General features: G+C 39.4%; 1 pseudogene; it reads left to right on the forward strand.

The window, feature by feature from the left end:
- Positions 1-17,134: 17,134 nt before the first annotated feature.
- LOC147441455 (uncharacterized) lies at positions 17,135-17,699 on the forward strand (annotated as a pseudogene).
- The last annotated feature ends 2,763 nt before the right edge of the window (positions 17,700-20,462 follow it).

Below are 20,462 nucleotides of genomic sequence, written 5' to 3' on the forward strand. Positions count from 1 at the left end.
CGTTTGTCAGAGTTCAAATCCTCTCATCATCCTTCTCTGTTCACTTTTGCAGATGGTTGCAACTCTAAAATGTTGGGCAGGCATGCAAGGCCACCCCTCTGACATTGTCTCATAGCCATCTTTCATTTTTTGCTACTACAATGAATAAACCTCCACCATCTCAACATTGGCATCCCTTGCCCACTCCAATGTGAGAGGGGCCTTATCTTCACAAATAGAAATTTCTCCAACTCAGGCTAACAGGCCCATGAATGAAGCTATAGAGTCCAATAATTGGGCCTCTATGGTACTGAAGTTGTTCGGTTTAGGGGTCTATCTGCGTATTGGGGCTTTTACCTTCTATTGTGGAATTATTTTCAACCCGTAAGTGAGCTTGTCATTGAATTAGAGTGTTCTATATAATCGTGATACATTCTATATATTAAAAAAATAAAAGTAATGGGGACTATTGATAAACACCATCCTTACTTTCTCAATATCCTTGTACAAAAGGTGGTGTTTAGTTGGAGGTGGTTAGAGAGGTCATGAGCTTTCTATCCATTACCTCGTGTTAGAGCGAGTGCCCATAGCCCATATATAGGCCCCATTGAGAGGTCCTCTTTGGAAGACAATACTACTGATACACGCTCTAAAATTGCCTCCCACATCAATTAGATAGCTAGGCTAGAGGAGTTGTGAACCACCCTCTACATCCATAATTGTGTCTTCTAATTAATGAAAATATGATTATAGGAAGGCACGTGAAGAAGATGGAAAAGATGAAGGAGAAGCTTAAGAGCACACAAAGTAGGAAAGAGTATTACGGAGTGTGCCAATACAAAGATAAGGCTTGCCCTAGAGTGATATGTGCATATACAAGTAGGGGGGGAAACCCCCGTAGTGAGGAAAAAACATGCCTCATCAATCTCAAGTGTGTTCACATACATCACTACCATGCTATGGTAACAAATACTCCCTAGAGTGATGCGGTGAACATGAGCTAGCACTTATGTATAGGGAAATGTCACCCTATGAGACCAGCTCACAAAGGGGAGTAAGCCCAAAGAGTTACGAAAAGCTTGAAATTTCTCAGGAGATAGAGCCTTTGTGAAAAGATCAGCGGGGTGTGATTTGTGCGAGCATGGATCATTGGTGTTTTTAAAACTACCAAAGCACCTTGACTGTTAGTGGTGGCAAATTGTTGTCCAACACCCATGTCCCCAAAAGGGGTACTAGCCAAATATAATCAACAATATCAACCTTGTACTTTGCCTCACAAATGGAAGTGGCTGGTGCATGCTGCTTCTTGCTCAACTAAGATATGCGTGGGTTGTCCGACACAAAACAAAAACCACTAGTTGACATTTGTGTGTCATATTAACCGGCCCATGCAAAGTCTATAAAAGGATGTAAATCATGCGGTAATGAATCCCCCTTGGGTTAAAACAACCTAAGATAAATAGTGCCAATCAAGAAGCAAAAGATCCATGTAAGTGCCTTCGAATGCATAGACCTTGGGCTATGCATGTATATGCTTACTTGCTAGACTACATATTGAACATTTGTCCTTGTGATGCACACCTAAATGAGGCAACCAATAGCTTGATGTTAGAGTGACATCAAAGCAGTCTCCAGCATCATGAAGACTAAGCTTCAAGCCTCTATCCATTGGAGTAGCAATAGCTTTGCAATCCTCAAGCCCTACACAATAATCTTGAAATATACTTTGTTGGACACAAAGCAATACCTCCATCAACCTCCTTAAACTATATGCATAAATAATGGTACAAAAGCCCCAAATTTGACATTTTAAAAGAGGTAGTCTATTCAACTTTAAATGAACAATATGTCCCTCATTTGGTATAGTGAACAACATGTCAGTAACATAGGCACAATGATAAAAAATATATTATCCACATGTTTGACATACAAAGTGCTCTGAGTTGGACTAATCACAAAAAATCATGTGCAACCAAGAATGCATATATCTTTTCTACCAAGTGTGTGGATCATGCTTCAACCGTACAAGGCCTTCTTAAGCCTACACACCTTGTTTTCCTGCCCTTTTTTAACAAAACGATGAGGCTATGCTACATACAATTACTCATGAATATTACCATTTAAAAGTGTAATCTTAATGTCCAATTGATGTTTACTCCAACCATTAAGAGCTTCCAATGCACAAATGCTATGAATGGTAATCATACAATAAGTGGAAGCAAAAGGCTTATCAAAATCAATACCCTTTTCTTCAGCATAACCTTTTGCCGCAAGTCTACCTTTAACGATGAACACTACCATCAACTTATATTTCAGCTTGAAAACCCACTTAGGGTGAACTGCTTCTTGTTAGGAGGCAACTCACACAAAGACTGTGTACCATTCTCCATAAATAGCATACTACTTAGTTTCCATTACATTAGTTATGCTTCATCAAATGATAAAGGTTCTTTCTCTTCATGCATACTCAATGCTACCAAATCATAACAATCTAGTGCATAAGGGGCATGCAGGGAATTGAGATGAGTATGACTAGCCAAAAGTGCACCCAATTTACTATCCCCCAAAGTTTGCAATAGCCATTTTAGCATACATGAGCGTGCTCAGTTTTAGCCCTGTACTCTCAATTGTCAAAATTTGGTTGATCTATAATGTCATTTAAAACCCATAGGATGTACATGTGCCTCTCCCACCCTCAAGCAGAGGCAACAACGTATCACATACATTCTATGAGCTCACATTGGTCTCCTTGGTACATGCTAACAAGGATTGAACTACATCTTCCACAAAAACAACATCTCAACTAATCAAGATACACTCTCTTTGGAGATGATACAACCTATAAACTTTTTCTTTCAAGATTGTAGCCAACAATAATACTTTTTATAGCATTATCATCGAATTTTTAGCATTGTTTCTAAGGCACCAAGCATATGCCAGGTAACTAAACAAAGGCAAGTGACCAATACATGGCTTCTTTCCATGCCAAGCCTCATACAAAGTGATCGGTTGCAATGCTTTAGTAAGACATCTATTTAGTACATATGCAACACTCATGACAACCTCAAGCCAAAACGCATGTGCAAAAGCTTGGCTTTTGATTTTACAAAATTCATGTGCCGAAGCTTGGCTTTTGACTATACAACATTCCGTCTTTCCAACTCCCTTAATTGGATAAGTGGCATTTTTGGCACATGTGACAACATTACAGTCTCAAGAGAAGTGAACAAATTACAATGAGACATACTATGCTTAAGTGCAAGTACCACACATGATTTACAAATTTTGCAATACATTTCTAGGGGTGCACTTTCTGGAGTGTATCACATGCGCTTGATAGAAGGGTATATTTTAGCTCTAAAAGTTATAGATTTACATCAACACAAGAGGCTTATTAATTCATATTTCAAACAAATGTATAAGCTGATGAAAAAAGAGGGCCTATTATATTGAAATCTATAAAATGTGTAGAGGGGGTTTTCTATTAACCTTCAATCGCACATGATACAAGATTTTTCAAGGTGCAGCTCCCGAGAATACATGCATCATGAACACATGAGTCGTATTGACATGATGTACTAAAAGCCCATTATGCATCCTGCACAACATTTGTCGAGTTTTCATTTGAAGAAGCATAAAAAATGGCCACTAAGGTTATGACATTGCTTGATGAGGTGATCACTTGCCTCATAGTAATGACATTGCATCTTCTTGTTGCATTTAATGTTAGACTTCTGGTTGAAGAAGTAGCAATCGTAGGGGTAGGCCTACTACTTGAAGAAGCATTGGAGGTGGCAACAATGATATTCTTTTTTTGACACATAGCCATAAATGCATGTCCAAAAGCACATTGCTTAGCCTTGTTTTTCTAGATGGAGCCTCTCGCAATAATACAAAGACAAAACCATCAAACTTCACATCATCAAGTTTATTCTCTATTAGAAGTCTAAAGGTGGAGAAAAAAGTATGATAAAAACTTGAGAAGCATCTAACATTGTATGTACAAGAGAATTTTTACAAATGGCCTCACTGATAGCAATTAAATACTCATTTAGATCTTTAACCTCCATAAAAAATACATCCATATCATCCTCCTTGTGCATATCTAACTCTTACACAATTTCCTTTTTCAAAATTGGGACTTGTATACAAAGAATTTGAGTCTATCCATGCCTGTTTTGTTGCTTGTGGTGATAAAATGTGTGGCAAAATGGAACACTTAGCAGAAAGTTCAGTCAATGCATGAGATTGCACGTCTTTAGCGTCTCAACATGCTTGTTCATTAGTAGGCAAAACTCTAGCAGTGGAGTTTCTAGAACTAGCACTATCATCCACAGAACATGGTTGTACATCATAACCCTAAAAAAATACTCCAAACATCCTTAGCAACAAGGATATATTGTATCATGTATGCCCAAAGTGGGTAGTTGCTCCATCCAATTTGTTATCTAGAGAAAACATGCAGAAAACATCATTGTTGTCAGCCATGGCCTTTGACTGCACTTTGATGCATAGTATCATGTGTAAAGGAAAATCTATAAAAACTAAAAAGACTACAAAGTACTTTGATGCAAAGTATCTTGTGTAAAGGAAAATCTACACAAACAAAAAATACTACAAAGTACTTGTTTTGTGGAAATTTCTACTGTCAAAAACCATACTTGAGAGAAAAAATTTCCTATGAAAGGAAATGGAGGTCAAAATGAATCAAATTTTTGGCAATACAAAGCTCTACGAGCTTATGCAAAGGTTATTTCATTGTCACCAAATTTCATTTTCGCTCTACTAAAACATTTTTTTATCGTTAGAATTGGCCATTCTATTATGGTGGCTCTCCTAATGGCTTCAAAAAATATATATTCACGAGCTATATAGTGCATATTGCAAGACACTCAAAAGAGAAGAAAATGTTGCAGGGAAAATAAGCAAAAGAAAAACACAAATATATCAATGTGCACTCAACCATCTCTTTATAAACTCATCTTCACTTATGCACTTAAGATGTTTTGAACGGTTTTTTACTTTTTTGACATTGGGGAGACCTAAGGGCTCAGAAGGTGAATGCATTTTATAAAAGTGACAACAAAATTTGATAAGGATTCAATTAAGCTTTTAACAAAAACGATACATTTACGAGTCCAAAAGAGGTCGAAATGGACCATGAAAGCCTCTAATTGTGCAATATGGCTAGTGGCCGAAATGGATCGCGAAAGCCTCTAAGAGTGTGCAATATGGCAAGTGGAAATAGAAGTTTGATAAGAATTTTTGGAATTAGGGTTTTATCTCTTGAGATATACATAAGCATGCATGGAGTAATCATCAATGAGAGTCATGAAGTAAAGGTAATTTCCCAAGGACGGAGTTTGCATGGGCCACATCACTATGCACAAGCTACAACCTGCATGTGGCCCTAAGTGAACCATCCTGTGGAAACTTCTTACACAAAATATGGCCTTCACAAACATGTTTGACATGTGCTTCAAGAGGCGGCAAAGAAGCAACCATATCAGATTTTTGCAAACACAGCAAACTGTCAAAATTCAGATGCCCAAAACGTGCATGCCAAAGTTTTGCATCTGAAATAGCCTATGAATCCACAAGAGCATTTGCAAAATTCTTCCCACACTTGTCATACAAAGTGAGCTTGTACAGTCCACGACATAAAATGCTAGATAAAACAATTTCATCACCAAAATTGAGATCATGTAGTATACATTTGTCATCCACAACTTTGACTACAAGACCAAGTCTGGCAATTGAAGATATAGACAAAAGATTCTTCTTGATTCCAGGTACATACAATGCATCAACAAGTGTGAAAGAACTGCCATTGCAACAATAAGCATAATCTTTCAAAATCCCTGAATCGGATAAGAGGCGTTGTTGGCACAAGTGACTTAATTCCCATGAGGGACAAACTCAATGGTGGTAACCAAATCACGATGTGAGGTAATGTGCTTTGTAGTACCACTGTCAAAATACCACACATGTGAATCTACAAAAACTGGCATGCATGCATCATGGACAGTAGGATCATAAGTACACTCTACACTAAAAGCCCACTCTGTATCTACATCAGCATCACAATCTCCTTTCATAGAAGACTCTACAATAGCTGCACTTGTATTGGACCCTGTAGTTGATCCAACCTCTTTCTTCTTAGCCTCTTTTGCCTTCAACTTTGGACATTGCTTGATCAAGTGATCATTAGATTTACAATAATGGCAATGCATCTTCTTTTTTCCCTTATCACCAGAATTCCCATAAGAAGTGTTGCCAACATAAGCATTAGGAACATAAGATTTTCCGCTCACAGAAGAGCCATGAGAAGCGATTACATTGTTGCTACCACCTTTTCTTTGAGTAGCAATAAAATCCTGTTCAACTGCACGCTATTTAGCCCTTTTTTTGTGGAAAGTGACTCTTGCAACAACAATGTGCACAATGCATAAAACTTGACAACTTCAGGATTTCCTTGGGTCATAAGTTTCCAAGTACTAGCAAAAGTCTGGTAAGAATCTGGCAAAGCATCAAGAACAATCTACACAAGGGAACCGTTAAAAATGGCTTCATCTGCAGAAATAAGTTGCTCATTTTTATCCTTGATACCATCAAGGAAAGTTTCCATTTCATCTTCCTGATGCATAATCTTTGATTTCAGCTCTTTATGCAGCAATGCAATTTTTGTCTCATCGCGACTTGCATAAAGACCAACAAGAACATCCCAAGCCTGTTTGCCTGTTTTGTAGATTTTCAGAATGAATATGAGGAGTAATAGTGCACTTCGTAGACAACACAATCAAAGCAGGAGCATGCACATATTTTACATCCCAACGATCTTGCTCGGCCATATGCAAAATAGCTATGGCAGCAGCAACCAAAACCTGCAACATCCTCAACATTGTCTGTTAAGTATGGAGCCTGATTTACCTTGTAATCTTATGTGGTAAAAGCGCACATTTGTAAGGCCCCCATTATGAGGAGAAGCCATCGTGCGTGAAGGAAAATCACTCGCTGAAAACCAAAATTTTACGGCCAAAAATCGAGGGCAACTTTAGGGGCCACGCCCCGAGACTTTTTTTTTCCCCTCGCCGGAATATTATGGCCGGATGGCGGTCGGGAAAAAACCGTCGGTTGGCCGGTGTGGCCGGTAGTCAATGGCCGGTGGCCGGTGGACGGAAGTCAATGGCCAGTGTCCGGTGGCCGAATTCAAAAGTGGACTTGTCTTCTCAAGGGCGGCCACACATGGGCGGACTGGAGGGTCCGATTTGGACTTATCTACACAAGGGCGGCTACACATGGCTGTCTCTCATGAGAGAGGGAGCCCTTTTGGCCTATAAAAGGAGGCCATTTCTACACACATTTCACAGTGTGAAGTTGATGCAACAAGGTGAGTGTGAGGTGGTGAGAGTGAAGCAAGGCGGGAGCTCCATTAAGGGTATAATCCCTTTGTAAACTACTTCTTGTTTTGAAGTACTAAAGCCATTGAGTGGCTGCTTTCCTGTGGACGTAGCCCACATTGGGTGAACCACGTATATCGTGTGTACTCTCTCTCTCTCTCTCTCTCTCTCTCTCTCTCTCTCTCTCTACTCTATAATCTCGTGTATGTAAATTTGTCTCTCTCCATTAAGTAATCTACTCAATTATCTATTTAGCTACGTCTTATTTCCTAACATTGTCTACATCCTCAAAACCAGGACGTATTAGCCTTGCACAATATTCCAAACGCCCTTTGACACAAGGACATGTTGCATCATATAAGCCCACATAGGGTGATTGTCCACATTCAATCTGTCCTTAACAGCAAACATCTTGAGCACATATGTGTTGTTTTCAACCATGGTAAATGTTGCACCTAATGTGAAAACTACCCAAAAAGAGGACAAACAAAGCGGGAACAACACGTGTATACAACACAAATCGTAGAAGACTATAAAGGGCCTATTATGCAAAAAATGGCAGTGACTAAAAATTTGCACAAAATGACAAAATTGCATGCGCAGGACTGCTTGTAGGGAAAAACGGAGGCCGAATTGAGCCTGAATAAAAAATCTGAGCAAACTAGGCTCTATGAGTTCTCTCCGAAGTATTTGTCAACTTGCTGACGCTCACCAAAGCTCACAAAAATCAAAGAAAGTGAGCAGGTGTGTGCTGGAGTTGCTAGCGACTAAGCTCGAGAGGACGCAACCTGCTCTGATACCAATTGTTGGAATTAGGGTTGCAAGAAAACACACACAGCTAGGTAAGATGAAGGAATCTCAAGGCACACAATAGAGAGTGTATTACTTAGTATGCAATGTAAAGATAAGATAGCCCTAGAGTGATGGGCGTATATACAATACACAAGAGGAAAAACCTCCTATAGCGAGGGAAAAAATGCCCCGACAGTCCTAAGCGTGTTCACACACATCACTACCACATGTATATGTAACAAGGATTCAATCAAAATTTTGACAGAAACGAGACATTTATGAGCCCAAAAGAGGCCAAACCGGATTATGAAAGCCTCCGAAATTTGTGCAATATGGCTAACCATAAGGTGGGAATTGGAGCCAAGGTGTTATTATCCACACATGCAAAACTAAAGCTATGTGGAAATAAGGGACATGGTCCACAAGCCTCCCATGCAAGTGAGAGGGTAAAAGGGATAGTTCTAAAAATAGAAAACTATCTCTAAGGAACTTAGTGAGTATTTTCAATAACTAAAAAAACATGCGTTTTTTAAAGAAAATGGGTCATGAATCTTATTGAAAATGGCAAGATGAACAACTTTCATGTTCAGAGGTTTTTGATTTAAGGATTGCAAAAAGAAGAATTTTTCGTTGTTTTTGCGGGACTGCACTGGAGAGAGCAAGGGTACTTTAGTCTTCCTGGCTCTTGAAGCTCCATGCAATCCTCAATATAAAGAAAGGTCTCCATGCTCTTCTCAAAGCTCATCATCTTCTCTCTCTTTAATTGGGTTTCAGTTCATATGTGCATGCATGATTGAATCTTGATGAAATTATGCATGTTTTTGCAAATGTTATGTTACAACGTGCTTAGTTATATACAAATGATTGATCTACAAATTAATTTTCATTTTTTTGCTACTATATTTTCAATACTCTGACATTGGTATTAGAGCTTTTCAAGGTTATTCTTTCTTTTTGAAGAAAGGACGGTTCTTAAATTGAGCATGTTAATTAGCCAAGATAAGGAAGACAAGGATCTATTAACCCATACATATTAGGTTCTTAAACACCTAGAAGTTGTAGTCTTAATAGTGGAGGGATAGTGGATCCTACGAGAGTACCTAAGGCTTTACCACTATTGAGCTATCAGGAAGGCCATAAGGATTTTGCTCACTATCACGGGCAATGTTACGACCTTCCTCTCTACTCCGATTAATCAACAAATTTTAAACCAAGAATGTTGGAAATCCATAAGAGCTTCTCCTTGATTCTCAAGAAAAAGATATCTAGTTTTATGCTAAGTAATCACTCTTTACAAATAAATTCTTGATTCACAAAGCACCATCACCATGCAGTGAAATTCCACATGTAGAGTGAGAAGAAGCGAAGAAAGAAGAAATCATAAACCTCCCCTGCGTCACCATCAAGCTCGTTTGAATCAAAAAGTTCTTCCAATTCAAATAGTAGTTATTCCAAAGAGTCCAAGAGAAGAGGTTATCAACATTCACATGCAACCTAGGAGAGAGCTAGCTGCTCGTGGAAGTTTAAAGAAGGAGGCAAAAGTGTTACCTTCCTTTCTTTTGAGGAACCTTTGGAAATATTGACAAGGTGTTGAGCTTCATACAACAATTTGATGCGGCTTTTGGAGGTGAGAATTTCTTGGAGTCTTCCAAACTGTCACATGTTGCTATGGACTTCCAAAAATCATCTTGCCAATGGTGGGCAAGTCTAGGCTCTAAACGAGAGGCACCAAAAACTTTGAAGACATGTCAAGATGCTATCATTAAGAAATTCCTATCAAGTGGGACTCCAAATCAAGTCCTGAGAGCATGGAGGATTCTAAAACTAAAGGATGGAGAGAACATGTAGAAATACATCGAGAAATTTTGCAATCCTTATCTCAAAGCAACTGTGTATAAGTGCATCAACTTCTTTGAGTAAAATCAACATTCCTATATTGGACTCCCAAAAGATTTTAGAGATTATGTCAACACTCAAACTATATTGGAGGTTATTCGTCATTCAATGATAGCCTCCAACTGTAAATTTCAAGATTCGAACAAGGCATCCAAGTCAAAGAATGGAAGAGACAAGCCGTAGGAGAAAGGAGAAATCAAAATACTTTTGCCAAAATTGGTAAGCCCAAAGACAAATCTAAATACCAAGGGAAAAATCTATTATCTCTTGAAGATATAGAGAGTTACCGTAGAGATAACCAATGTTTTAAATGTGTCCAACTAGGCTACTTTACTGTCCCTCAAAAACATGCAAAGAAGGAAACCCCTATATCTGCGATTGAAACTACTCAAGAAGAGGGAGGCTTTCCACCTGGAAGTCCTCTATGTTATGCATGGACCAAATTGTGTGAGCATGATACACTGATCATATTTGATTCTAGTTCCACACAAAACTATATATTGATGGGATTAACATCAAAATAAAAATACATGCTCATGAATTGGGACAATCCTATCTAGAAAAAGGATCCTTTGAAGACCCATAGACTCCATAATATCTCCATTAAAGAACAAAGATGTACTACTTGGAGCAACATGCTTCCAAGTTCGATCAGATGGCTATCTCCGTCAAATTTCTAAATTTTTTTGTTAAGCTTCAACATAAGGGTAGAGATATGACTCTTCAAATCAGTGAGAAAGGGTGTATTATCCACATTGTATTCCATGAATCCTTTGACAAGTCAATAAAAATTTCATATCTACTTACATGGTATTTGTCAAAGATGCTCCAATGAATAATTCTATCTCTTCTCATGGTTCATTAAAAGAAGAAAGTGATCTTCATTTATTTCTAAATGAGAATGTTGAAATGTTCATTAATGACATCCCAAGAGAGTTACCTCCTAAAAGGGGAGATGATGATCACAAGTTTGATCTATTTCCAAGGAGCTTGCCTCCTAATAAGCCTCCCATCGAGTCTCACTAGCTTAACAAGAGGAAATTATGATGCAAGTTAACGGGCTTGTACAAAAATAAATGGTAAGACCTACTAGCTCTTCACCATTTTATTCTCATGTTTTATTAGTGCACAAAATTGATAGTACATACAGGATGTGTGTAGACTATCATGCATTTAATAAATTAATAATAAAGAACATATTTTTTGTCCCAAGGATTCAAGGTTTGTTTGATGAGCTACAAGGTTCTACCTACTTTAGTAGAATAGACCTCAAAAGTGGCTATCATCAAATACAAATCATACTGTAAGCTATTCACAAGACAACATTCATGACAACTTTTAAGCTATATGAATATCTTGTCTTCCCTTTTGGACTAACAAATGCTCCAGACACATTCAATCAAATGATGGAATGTATCTTTTGTGTACATAGGACTTATGTTGGAGTATTCTTTGATGATAACATGGTCTACTCTAAATCCTTGGAAGAACACAAAGAGCATCTCAAGGCAATGTTTCAAGCATTGTGAGATAACAAACTTTACATTAATTGTAAAAAGAGTGAATTCTTCTTACAAGAGATTCATTATCTATGTCATATTATCTTCAAGGATGGAATCCCAATGAATCCACAAAAGCTTAAGGTAATAAATGCATGGCTTGATCCAAGAAATCTGCATGAGCTACGAAGTTTCATTGTAATGTGCTCATACTATAGAAGATTCATATGGACCGACAAAAAGAGAGAAGCATTCACTAAAATTAAAAGGAGATGCAAGTCTCAACCTGTTGTAGTGTTACCTGACCTCTCTAAGCCATTTGAGGTTCACTGTGATGCTTGTGGTGATGGCTTGGAGCGGTTCTTCTCCAAGAAGGGCATGCTATAGCAAATGAGAGTTGTCGATTTATTTCTAATGAGATGAGCCTTGACATCTATGAAAAAGAGTTTTTAGTTGTCTTTTATGCCTTGGATTTATGGAGGTATTATTTTCTTAGGATGCCCTTCAACATACGAATGGATTATCAAAGTCTCAAGTACTTTATGATGCAAACCAAGCTGTCTGACAAACATATGAGCAAGGTAAATTTTCTTTTTCAATTTCATTCTCATATTTCTCACATTCTTGGCAAGCACAATTAAGTAGTTAATGCACTATTATGAGGATCTTGTTGTGTGTCTGTAGCCTCTCACAATGATCTTATCTCTATGGTAGATAAGTATGCTATGGAACCAAATTTTCAAGATGTTATGTCAGCCCTAGCTCCGGGGAGAATACAAGAACCATATAAGATTCAAGATGGTTACATTCTCTATGGCTCTTGGCTATGTGTTACCAAATCTTTGAGAGATAAGGTCATGTATGAATCACATGATCCACCTTATGTCATGCATAGAGGAATTCAGGCAACAATGAGTGCCATTGAAACATATCTCTTTTGACCTACTTTGAAGAAGGACATCCAAGGATATGTATCTCAATGAAATTACATGTCAAAAGATCAAATATGATCGTGGAAAACAACCTAGTTTGCTAAAACCACTTCCAATTCTTGATTCTCCATATGAAAGTATAGCTATGGATATTATTTGTGGCTTACGAAAGTGAAGAGTGCCGTGGTGCGAAATGCGTGCACTGTGCAGTGCATGCGGGAAGGGAAAGAAGGAGCGGGAGTGCAAGGTGTGTGGGTGGAGCAAGACTCAAGAATGAGTTGCCCCTTATTCTTTGTATATGCACAAAAGAATAAGGTGGTCAGTGGGGACGAATGGCCATAGCCTGGGCAGCTGGGCAAGGCACAGAGGCCTTTACCCCAACAATCTCCCACTTAAAGGCAATAAGTGGGTCCTACCTAAACTACTAGTATGTATAAGAAAACACGTGAGATACTCTCTCAACCTATGCCCACTGGCTTGCTCAATCGATCTACATGCAGCTGAATTGGCTCTAGTGATAGGTGAGCGTGCGTACCCACACTAGAGCCTGCATGTAGATCTTGCAGACTACTTTGTATGGTCTGCAAAACTCCTTTATGCATCATGCTAGTGTTAGTCTCCGTAAAATGACAATCCCTATTGCAAAAAAAAATCGTGCAAACCTGTCTGTCCTAGCCTCCCATGCGCTATTTGCATGTACAACATCATCAGGACATCACATATGGATCTGTGAATGCCAACATTGGGATCGCTACGTCCCTCTCACCCATAGGCAAAACTGTGCGTCTTGGCACCAATTCATCAGCCTCTAGCATGAGCATATCAAAGAACTCCATGTCCACCATCTTTGCCCGTGTCTTTAGTGAGCAGATCCACTATTCCTCTACCTAAATAGCCTACAATGACAACTAATGTGTTTCACTAGAGAATTTTTGCTCTATCTCTGTCTCTATAGAGTCTATTAACACATCCTACACAATTAAATGCTTTGTTTCGTGAGCATGGCAGAGCTCACCAAAGAAGGAGACACGTCTCGTCTCTCGCTCAAAGCATACAAGAAACAAAATCGAGACCATGCCATCTCGAAACTCATATACATGCATAGGATATACCAATCCATTTCGGGCTCCTCTGGCAATCACTAATGAACTGCAATGCATCTGGAAAGACTGCTCTCTAAGCAGTGTTTGACACCCATAATTTGCTAATCGTCTCACTGAGATCAAGCTCTGTCTCAACTGAGGAACATAGCGCACATGACGTAGCGTATATGATGCATCACTAGGTAATGACAAACAAACATCTCCTGCACCTACCATGTCAAACGTCAAACCATTGGCCAAGTGCACACAACCAAAGCTCCCACTAGAGAAGGTGCTAAATCACTCACAATGTGATGTGGCATGGAAAATTTCATCCTCATCTAGTAAACAACAAGGAGAAGTATCACCTCTCAAAGACATGTAATAAAGAGGAACGCTAAAGGCAAACATGACATCACCGTCACTGGCATATGCTATTAAAGCCATGGAAAGAATCTTCGGCCTTATTTCTCTAACTGTCATCATTCAAAAAAGAAAAGTGACATTATTTCTCTCTTGATCTCCTCATCCACACTTGTACTTTAGTAGTGATCCAACTTAGCTCCCATTCCCTTTGATGCTTAATTTGTCACCCTCATCTCCATAATTCTCAAGCAATCAAGAGTCATTAATCAACTCAGCATAGATGATTTGGCATGTTTGATTTGGACCCAGAGGTCATATTATAACCTTTCAAGACAATAATACTCTCTCTCTCTCTCTCTCTCTCTCTTTACACACACACACACACACACACACATTACATTGATGCACCTATGTTAATAAACTAGGACTCACTTGCTCACTTGTTACATGATGGAGCTGATAAGTATACTTTTTAGTAGCATAACGTTGTGAAGGTTCATGCCACTGCCCTTGCTGTTGCTATAGTTATTGGAACTGATGGATTTTCACGTGCATATAACTTTGGTTTATTTGCAATTGACATCATCTGCACTAATACTTTTGGAATAACTCTCTCAATGGAATCTTTAGGTTTTTTGGCTCATTTGGTGTGGCTTAATAAGGGTCTAGAAGTTTGAGGGCTTTTGTTAGGCATATTGAAGGTTGGAGTTGGCGAGAATTAACCCTTGAAAATCTCACATTTTAACCATCTATGGGACTTAACCTTGCTGCTTACCTACCATATTTATTTACCTTGTCCCCCACCCCCCCAAAAAGAAAATAAAAAAAATCCTCATTTTTTGTGCTCTTTCCTCGCAACTTCATGCCAAGTCTTCCTCACTCATTCTCATTTTGTCGTGATGTTTTTTTGGCATAGCCCATGCAGGGTCGGCCTCACTTTGTCGGCCCTCGTGAATAGTAAGCTCTACGCTATGTAATTCTCTCTATTCTCTCTCCTGCACATGCGTTCTCTCTTGCTTTGATCCTGTGGCCCTTCTGAACTTATACCTCTCTTGCTTTGATCATGTGGCCCTTCTGAACTTGTACCTCTCTTGCTTTGATCCCGTGTCCCTTTTGAACTAGTGGGCAATTTGGGAATTTTGCCACTTGCAGCTATGAAGGCTTTTGCTCACCCCAAGTTTGTTGATGGAACCTCACCGGTAGACAACCCTTCCTATTTAAATAGGTGAGGGGTTTTAACTCCCTCACTTAGCCTTGACGTGCTTTGCATAAACTATGAAATTGAGTGTGGATTGCCGTGTGTGTTGCTGGTTTGAATCTTGCATCATGGAAATACTAAACTTACTTACTGCCTCTCGAGTGGGTTCCTAACCATTGGTCGATTATTACTTACTTAATACACTGAGCAACAATCTGTTTTACTAACTTATGTTCTAAAAAATGAGGTGGCATGATGGATGTCTTATATGGTGTTTTTTGGCTTATTATCCCCTCTTTTATACTGTTACTCGATGTGGTATCTCTCTGCTGCCTGCTTAGATTCCAGTCTAAACTATTTTTACTAATGCATTTGCAATTTCATGCCTATGAGGAATGTTGTAAATTGTGAATGTGGCCTTGAACTTGTCAGATCTTTGTTTATTGGTGGCTTGGGTGGAGTACATCTGAGTAGTATATGGTATAAAATTGATAAAGGGCTTTCTAGTGCCGTGTATTACATGGAATTAATACTGGATTCTGGTGTAGGTATTGCTATAATTGATTCCACTACTGAAGCCTGGGATCACTTACTCTCTTGAGACTGCTATTTTTTGTTTATCTAAAGTGAATGGGATAATTTGATGAGGTTTTACTGCATATAGCTGATACTATGGGTTACTCAATCTTGGAGCTCTTCTGATTATGGAGAAAGCTTTATTGGCTTTTTCTTTGCTAACTATAATTTAGGAATTCTTGGAAAAATTCACTAAAATGGGATAATTCTTCTTGTCTCTATTTTTTTAGGAGAGGTGAACTCGGTCGAAGATGCACATTTTCTTCTCTCTAGCTCTTGAAGGAAATGTAGTGTTTGGATGATGGACTCACAAGTATTATTTGTAGCCACCACTTTATATGCAGGCATGCACATATATTAGAACTGTCAGATGATGTAGTGTTTGGATGATGCACTCACAAGTTTTATTTGTAGCCACCACATTAGATATAGACATGCAACAACTGTCACACATATATTAGATTTGAAGCTCAAAGTCTTGGTTGCACTTCATGCTTCTAGCTAATCCACTTTGTGTGAGCAAAAAGAAAAGGAAGGAACTTGTTTTCACGAGGCTATGATCGAAAATATTCAATTCTAAGGCCGTGCTTCTCCCAAAACAAAGATTGTTACAAACATCATGTGAAAATCTAGGATACAACTCCTTGCAAATGCATGAGTTTCAAGCGTTTGGCTATTCTACTTGTCTCAAACATGGAGGTTAGTGTGTTGGGGTTGTGGGTTGAGGCTCCTTGACAATTCTCAAGCCTCAAACTTGAGGGTAAGGCACAAGGCTCTAAAGTCTAGAGGAGAATTTATTGTGTCAAACATGGAGGTTAGAGTGTTCTATTTTGGGTTGAGGCTCACTAACACTGCTCAAGCCTCAAACTTGAGGGTGAGGCACAAGGCTCTAAAGTCTAGAGGATAACTACTTGTGTCAAACATGAAGGATAGAGAGTTGAGTTGTGGTTTGAGGCTCTTTGCCAATGCTGAAGGCTCAAACTTGAGGGCGAGGCACAAGGCTCTAAAATGTAGAGGAGCACCACTTCCCTAATGTGACTCAACAAAATTTAAAAACATTGTGAGTTGTGGTGGTGCCATCGTGCTGCAAACAAACAAGTCACGTGACAAAACTCAAACTTTGAAATGAATAATGACCAAAGTAAAAGGGAAGGTTGATTGAGCTGCCTTCACGTTGCACTTTAATTTGAATTTTGAGCGGCTTCAAGCTGACAATCGTCAGGAGATCTGACGCCTGATGAGACGAGCGTCTGACAAGTTCAAGCCACAAGGGGAGAAATGCACCTCCATGGAGGGGCTGTTGTTGCAGGTGCTCACATGAGATCGCACAAGGTGTGAGCCCTTGGGAGGTTGAGGTGAGGTCACGACGTAGGTTGTGAGCTTGCAAGAGCAGTAGGACGACGTCATCCACAGGATGAGCAACAATTCCTCATCGACTTTGAGGATGGTACTTGCATTGAGTAGGGTGCCACCAGCTTTTCACCTGATGCTGCTCAAGATCAGCAGCTTGCTTCCACCTGATGCTGCTTCATCAAATCGCTTCCATGAACCTGCTGGCCTCCGGGGCGCACCTGCCCAACGTCTCGTCCTGCAGCATCTCCCCTAAACACGCTTCGCGCCACCGGCCGTGCACGGCGCGCAGCATAAGAGGCAGCGGCAGATTCTGAGCGGCTCAAGTGGCCTAGCCAACCTCTGAAGCAAAAATTGTGTCTGTCATCGCCGTCGCTGTCAAAGATAAACACAAGATCAAGGTGGTCTCCAAGCTTGCCCTCAGTTCTCCCAAACTTGTATGTGATGAGGGCGCCATCATCTCTTTACCTGACGCTGCTTTGAGATCATTAGCAAGCTTTTCACCTGATGATGTTCCAGATCAACAGCTTGCTTCCACCTGCTGCTACTTTTAGATCATCAAATTGCTTCCACCTTCGTTAATGAGGGCGCCATCATCTCTTTACCTGACGCTGCTTCGAGATCATTAGCCCGCTTCCACAAGGATTATTTCCCATCACAAACGCACCGCATGAGATGAGTCGACTCAGATTAGTCGAGCAAGCAAAGCCATGGCCTCAAGATGGATGTGTGAGGCCTGGGCTACCTGCACTCTCCTAGACCTTCCCCCTCGCCCCTCCACAATATGTAGTTCCTCTTTATGGGCCTTGATCCAAACTTAGCTGCAATCCTCCCTATCTCTTCATTACCACCACCACCAGCTTGTAAAATGTAACTTGTTATCACTCATCACATGTAACCATTGTCAAAATTGAGGCCCTGCTGTATTGCTAAACCCAATTCTTTTTGGACTTTTGAGAAAGGAGATTTAAATAAGCCTTGTGAGACGTCTTGTGTAGAAGCTCCTTTGAGTTGTGACAGCTTGGTCAAGTGCGGGGCAGGTCAAGTTGTGATAGCTTGGTCTATTCTAGTGTGTAGCAAGTCATTTTTCCTTGCACTAAGTGTTTCTAGCTATGCGGCTTACCAAGAATAGGTATTTGGGTCAAGAAGGAAGCATCTAGAGAAGAGAACCTCCACATAGAAAAATTGAGAAGATCTCTACTTTTTGATAAGATGTTTTGAGCTAGCACCACTCCGTGAGGGTGGTTGCCAAGCTTATAATATCTTAACTTGAACCAAGAAAGTATGGGATTGGTACCTATTAGCAAGCATGGAGGCTCGAACTTAAGTTCGAGCCTCCATGCTTGTTCATGCTCAATGTGTATGTAAATGAGGGGGAATCATGGAGGCTTGTGGTATCTATGCCTATTAGCAAGCATGGAGGCTCGAACATAAGTTTGAGCCTCCATGCTTGTTTATGCCAATTTATGTATGTAAACGAGGGGAAAGCATGGAGCCTCCATGCTTGTTCGTGCTCATTATATATGTAAATGAGGGGGATTTGTGCCTATCAGAAAGCATGGAGACTCGAACTTAAGTTCGAGCCTCATGCTCATTATGTATGTAAATGAGAGGGAAGCTTACCTCATGGCCATCACATAATTGAATGAGGGGGAGGCTTTCTCTTAGAGATTTAGATGATACTTTAAATAATATAAGCTTTCTATTAAGGCTCAAAATTCATACCATTTTGCAAGAAAATGCAGCTCATTTGCAAAGTACTAAAAGTCAAGAACTAGCATTTTCTATAGTCTGACCTCTAAAACAGGAGAATGATATCCTTTGTTCTTCCAAAAGACCCCTTACTTGTGAGTAGTCAAACTTTAGCATGTCAAGTTTTGACTAAATTTGAGTTTATTTTTCCATGTAGCAATGAACAATATTAGCAAAATGATTCCAAAATGTACTAAAAGATTTTGTGTATGCATATAAAGAGGATATATCATTACACTAACTAGAGAATCCTATAGCATGGTTGGCTCTTGTATATTGCCAAAATACCTTCAATTACATGAACCATTTCAAAAAATGGGACTTGAATTTTTGCCATTATTCCTAAATTGGTCTTTGCTGTGGAATTTTTGCTTATACTTTTTCTTTACTGTAGTGGCTTTTCCTTTGATGTGTTCATGTTGGGAATATTTGACCGAATGTAGGTTCTTTTTGCTATACCTAGACCTCACTATTAGATTTTTTATATGGATGGCCTGAGTGATACAAGACTAGGGCGGTTGCATAATGCTTGAATCTAATGAGATTTCTTAATTGCTAAAAAATTGACATAAATGGTGTTTTTTACTGATATATACCTGGTCTTAATACTTTGCTTAAACCTCACCATTAGGGTTGGATGCGGATAAGGATGGCATGTGTGATCCTAGGTTATGTAGCTATCTAATTCCTGGCTAGGGATTGTTTCTCTACTACCTCCTTATAACTTTGGACATAGTGTAGACTTTTGAAAAACCTGGTGATTGGATATTTTATACACTGTCATTTGGGTTTTTCTGGTACTACTCTTAAGTTTAATCTCGGCTTGGATTTTTGTGATGATTGACCTGCTAACATAGATCTTCCTCTCAAGCAACTACAAGTAGTGAGATTTGTATGTGTGGATGTGAGTGAGTGTGTACGCTCGTGCAAGCAACTGCACACAGTCGTAGTGTACATCTAGATGTATGCATCTCGCTACACGAGGAGTGCATGCATGTGTAAGGCCATTCTTTGGAATGGTGCTTATCATGGAACACTTGGTCGGTAATGCAACTGAGTAGTGTCCTATGATAAGTATGGCACGTTGTAGTGGTACTAGTCGATAACGCGGCAATATTAGTATCTTTATGATGATGTTACCTTTCCTTCTCTTTATCAAATGCAGGCATATGGTCGGGTGACACAGCTAAGTTATGCATGTATACAATTCTTATTCCCTTAAATTCGGGCGCACCTTGTTGGTAACATAGCAAAATGGTGTTGTTCGCTAGTGCATGTTGTATTTTTTGCATATTGTAGCATTTATCATCGTTACCTTATTTGAAATTCTAAAAACATGTTGCCAACCTCTCTCCGCTCTAATATTGGCTCAATTAATAGGATTACTTAAATTGACTAGTGTCGAATATTTGTTCAAGACACTTGCATCAAAAGGGGTAATGGCCTTTTGATGCCCTTGTAGTGGGTTTATAATATACTTCATGTTTTGGACACTTCACACGCCCAAAAAATAAAGGGATTCTAAATTAATTCCAAGAGACTTGGATTGGATGAGAAGGGGTGATGGCCTTTTGATCATCATGGAATGATGCCTCATTCTTATTAATTGTACAAAATTGAATCTAATAATAGATTTCATT

This window comes from Adiantum capillus-veneris, chromosome 15 (assembly GCF_014529385.1).
Source record: "Adiantum capillus-veneris isolate H3 chromosome 15, ASM1452938v2, whole genome shotgun sequence".
Taxonomy (NCBI): domain Eukaryota; kingdom Viridiplantae; phylum Streptophyta; class Polypodiopsida; order Polypodiales; family Pteridaceae; genus Adiantum; species Adiantum capillus-veneris.